The sequence below is a fragment of the Scardinius erythrophthalmus genome, assembly GCF_964197995.2.
Source record: "Scardinius erythrophthalmus genome assembly, contig: HAP1_SCAFFOLD_106, whole genome shotgun sequence".
Taxonomy (NCBI): Eukaryota; Metazoa; Chordata; class Actinopteri; order Cypriniformes; family Leuciscidae; genus Scardinius; species Scardinius erythrophthalmus.
In genome coordinates, this window is record NW_028296502.1 from 79,468 (window position 1) to 84,918 (window position 5,451).

At 34.8% G+C, this 5,451-nt stretch overlaps 1 long non-coding RNA gene across 1 annotated transcript; it reads right to left on the bottom strand.

Annotated features, from left to right (window-relative positions):
• Nucleotides 1-2,210: 2,210 nt before the first annotated feature.
• Nucleotides 2,211-4,553, bottom strand: LOC308686303. The gene is made up of 3 exons (XR_014029570.1): nucleotides 4,474-4,553; nucleotides 3,376-3,472; nucleotides 2,211-2,553 (listed from the first exon to the last, which is right to left on the bottom strand). It is a non-coding gene; the product is annotated as an uncharacterized lncRNA (long non-coding RNA).
• Nucleotides 4,554-5,451: the final 898 nt, after the last annotated feature.

The following is a 5,451-nucleotide window of genomic DNA, read 5'->3' on the forward strand; positions in this document are numbered from 1 at the left end:
GCAGCGATTAAGAAATCCTCATCGAGCAACACGTAAAGCAAGACTTAACTCTGATTTTATCTGTGTTAAACTATGATATCAGTTATTGATGTATTTTAAATGTCTACTTATTACACGTGTACATTGAAGTTTTAAAAGGTATCTAATATAATGAATTGAATTAAATGTTTTGGATACCAGCATTAAATTATTGTTTTTATTATTATTTTACTGACTGGAAGTTGGCACTGTGCATGTAAAATACCCCAAGTAGCAAGGTTTTAATTTATGGGAGAAAAAAGGTCTGCCTAAGTTACTGGCGCTAAGTAAGCCTATCTTTGGATAATTCTGTATGTTTTTTAGACAATAACGAGTGAAAATAGTTAGGTTAGATACATTTGAGTAGGCATGTTTTGTTAAAATCGATAACTGTAATGCTTCGGTGCAGAAGGAAGCCCGTGAGCCACGAAGGCAAGTTTGCGTGCAGATTAGGCTAATTTCCGCCTAGACAGCCTAGTATTTTGGTATTGCATCACTCATATCTCTTAAACGTTTAAAATGGAGTTTAGGAAGATGTATGTAACCACAATCATTAGATTTGAATAGCTCTTTAAGCCTTCTCTTGTCAAAAGGCTCAACGCGCCCGCAGACTTTGATGAACACTGCCAGTCGTTCCGTCAGAACACCGGCAGCAGCGACTTCAGTGTCCGTACCACTCTTATCAATGACAGCGTAACCTCGTATCTCCCTGCTCCCAAGTCATAAATCTAGTATCTCCGATTAAACATGATTTTGGGGAAATGTTGTGTTAATGTTGGGACACAACAGTATATGATAGCAATATAAGGTATAATACCAACTTTAACGATACAATGTTTAATAACTTAAAAAAATATGCCGTTTTTTTTTATTTCCTGAAAAAATAAATAATATAACATATTTACTGTTGGAAACATATTTCCGGTTAATTTGTGTCGATTGCGAGTGACGTCACAGGCAGAGGAAGCGCTGGTGTCTGAGAGTGCAAGGCTGCGTTCGAAACCGCATACTCAATGAGTAGGTACTTCATTTCAATAAGTACTTACTTAACGAGCGCTAAAAGAGTAGTTACTTTATAGCCAGATCTCGTTGAGTATGAATGAGAACCGGACATCTGCCATGTTGACGTTATCATGTGACCTACGACGCGTTATCACAAGCGCAACAACTTAAAAGATTTGAACGACACGTTTAATTAATCTGTCTGTAAATATCATGATATTGATTAAACTTGCTCATTTTGTGGTCTTTTTTGAAGAAACTGCTGCCCATTTATTTTGTGAGTACATTTAGGGTTGATTTAAGTTCTTATATTTAACCCTACTAATGTGACCCACCGTTTTATCCTTAACGATATTTATTTTTATTACGATATCCCAAAATTGTCATCTCTTGAATATGTTGTTAATTTCTTTATTTTATATCCAAACATTTTCATCCATAAGCAAAAGTGGCTTACTGCTTTGTTTTCCTCTTTTTCTTGTTAAATTTAACTCTCGTTTCATCCCTCAGGCCTATAAATAACAGAAAATGCATTTTTTAAATGTATATTATACAATTAATTATTTAAGAAAATATATATTGATATTCAACCTTATAGGTTTTTTCCTGTGTATAAAATCTCATAATATGTTTGCAAACCCATGATTGATATATATATATATATATATATATATATATATATATATATATATAATATATATATATATACATACATACATACATATACCTCATAACATCAGTAACTCGACAGCCCTACCTAGAACGGTTTTCCTCAGCGTTTGTAATGTCTGCACAAAGGGAGATTCGCCTTTGGAGAAAACTGTTGATTTTACACTCGAAAAATTTAAGTATCATTATTAAAAATTAATATTACCCCAGAATGAATTGCATTGCTATCCCAGCCCAAAACATACAATAATAACAACGATAAATGCTGATCGATTAATTATATTACTTTTTACTGTAAATTATATAATTCAATAAAACAAACAAAATGTAATGTATGTCATTTGAAATAGCTATGCATGAATACACTCTAGATGTGTATATAGTGAACATCTACATTTTTATTCAAACAATAAATAAAGCATTAATTAATTGTATTTTATTTACTGACAATAATGAGAAATATTAATAAATTAGTAAAAGAATGAATCAAAGTCACCATCACACAATAAACAAATGCATATACAAGTCAACACATGAAACAAAGCTTTATTCAAACTACAATCATGTATGTAGGCTACAGGCGCTGAGCTCCACATCCTTCTGCCATTTCAACACAGCGGTTCCCATTCTGCGGCTTTATTCTGATGAATCAGCTGACCGCCAGAGGTGAGGTCCTTCGTGCCTGAGGTTGTTGCGTGATGTGTTGTGCTTCACAATCTGAGGCAATAAGGGCAGGTGGAGTGATGGTGGGTCTCATAAGGGCAGGTGGAGTGATGGAGGGTCTCATCCATGGCACCATCTCCAGGATTCAGCTCTGGGCTCTTCATCCTCAGTGCTCACACCAGTCTGCTGACATTTCAGATCCTACAAAATACACAAAAGCAGTAATTTTAACAGCACAATGTCATTTGATTTCAGTATTATTTAGAAGACAAAAACGCTTTTTTTCACAAATGCCGCCATCATCTTTTCTTGCAGGTCCTGCTCCACCACAAAAGCTGTGCAGCAAATGCACAGAAATCAAGAATCAGAAAAGTGCTGTAATAGCTCTGTTTGAAATTACAATAATTAAGATAAACTACAACTTAATATTTAAATAGTTGTTGTTATTCATTCTGTAATGTCACAAAGCCTTTGATGGCAGCATTCAGCTTCATGAGCCACTCTCCACCGGATAAACACACATCTGTTCATCTGTCCCTGTAACATCCAGACCAGACTCACGTTACCTCTGTGATTTATGAGCTCAACACTACATTTACATGTTGAGGTTGTTTTAACTTTTTATCCTACATAAATGTTCCTTAATTTATCAACAGTACTAATGGACAAATAAAATAGATAACTTATGTTTAGTTACTTTATAGATTTGTCCTACATAATAGCACACATACACTCAGATGCCATTTCATATCTATTAGACGTAGTAATCTGCAATTCTTATAGAAGAGTTTCTTGCCAGATAATAGACATTTAGTAATTTTATTTAAGATATATACGGTTAAAAATGTATGCAAATCCACTTTGGAGACGTATGTGTCCTTACTGGAGCTTCTCTGTTAGCTATACATAATAAAATGTGATTTACAGCAAAATCACAAATATATAGCGTCTTTATACCTTCAACAATTCAACTGTACAGTAAGTTAGTTCAACACATGCGATCATTTGATTTGTAATACTCACATTTGAAAACAGTCTCGTCCGTCATCCTTTCCGTCACGTTCGAGTATGACCTATCCTTCTTCTTCTTTTGTTATGACGTATCCTCTCGCGTGGCCTCCTGGGATAGAAGAGTATCCATCGGTCGAGCACTCAAAAATCTGTCCGGAAGCAGTAAGCCATCCGGGAACTTCTCGCCTACTCTTTCATGAATACTGATGTTTCGAACGTACTGCTTCCTTCACATACTGTTTTCGCCTACTATATAGTAGGAAAGTAGGCATATTCGAACGCACTTAAGTCCGAATCTCGCGATAATTAGTACGTCACCCAGGTAATTCTCGCCTACTCTTTTGGATTCGTACATTCTTTTTCGCTCGCCTACTCTTTTTCCCATACTAAATAGTAGGGAAGTATGCGGTTTCGAACGCAGCCCTAGTCTGAGAGTGCAAGTGCAAGTCTGCAGCCAGACTCTATTGGAATAGGATGATTTTTTCCGTCGATATTGGAAAGTGAGTGAAGTACAAAGCCTATGATAAAGGATAGTTTAGCATCCAAATTCATCGCAAATGTTGAAACATTTTGATTCTAATGAGAGAGTTGTGTGAGCCCAACACTGCTTAATTTCGTTTTAATTTTTATTTTATTTAGTTTCAGCTTGTTTATAGTTCTTTTTTTATCCTTGTTCCGTTCTCAACATCGTTGAATTTAAAGAATTTGTTGTAGAATATTTTGACTCTATCATAAAATCACATTAATTCAGTCGTTTTAGTGATTCAGAAGTTATTTTTTCATTTAAGTTTTTTCATTGTTTTAATCAGGTCAGGCAAGTAAAATTGTCTGTGTCTTGTCCCTTACATTTTTATATAATACTGTTCAAAAGTTTGGGGTCAGTAAGATTTTTAATGTTTTTAAGCAAAGTTTCTTCTGCTCACCAAGGCTGCATTTATTTGATTAAAAATACAAACAAAAACAGTAATATTGTAAAATAGTATTCCAATTTAAAGGTGCAATGTGTGATATTTCTGAGGATCTATTGACAGAAATGCAATATAAAATCCATAACTATGCTTTCAGTGGTGTATAAAGACCTTACTTAATGAACCTTTAAGTTTTTATTACCTTAGATATAGTCATTTATATCTACATAACCGCGGCCACCCCCTTCTATGAAGGTCGACATATTGTGACGTCATGTTTCTACCGTAACCGACAGCGAACAAACAGCGCAACAGAGCGCGTTTCGTCACTAACTTGAATGAGAAGCAGCAGAAAAAGACGAAGCAGAAAACTCAGGTTGTCCCTGACTCTGCAAACGTGGAGAAAAACATGCTGTCTGAACGACGCCTCGGACATAGTAACGTTAGCTATTTCCCCTTACCTAAGTTAGCTGCTTTGATGCTCTAATCTTATACTAACTACCATGGAAACAAGCTATGGTAAAGTCAGTGAATAAAAGACTAACACAATGATAAACAAGTAAAAATAACAATCGCAATAACATGTGATTTTACTGAATAATTAAGTAAATATAATTTAATATAAAATATAATATAGAGAAACCTCATTGCTTGACTTGCTACTCTCTGCTGACTCAGACGACGACATCTTCCGATCCTACGTCGGCCACCGTAGCTTCTCATTCGAGTTTGCAATTTGAAGGAAAGGCCGCAGTTATTGACCAGTTGCAATTCGCAAATCTCACCACTAGATGCCGCTAAAAATCACACACTGCACCTTTAAAACATCTGCTTTCTATTTTAATATATTTTAAACTGTTATTTATTCCTGTGATCAAAGCTGAGTTTTCAGCATCATTACTCCAGTCGTCACTGTCACATGATCCTTCAGAAATTATTCTAATATGATGATTGATGCTCAAGAAACATTCATGATTATTTTAAATGTCGAAAACAGTTGTGTACAGTCTTTGATCAATAGAAAGTTCCAAAGAACAGCATTTATCTGAATTCTAAAGCTTTTGTAACATTAAACACTACCGTTCAAAAGTTTGGGGTCAGTAATAATTTTAATTTTATTTTTGGGTGAAAGAAATCAAATAAATCAATACTTTTATTCATCGAGAAGGAGTTAAACTGA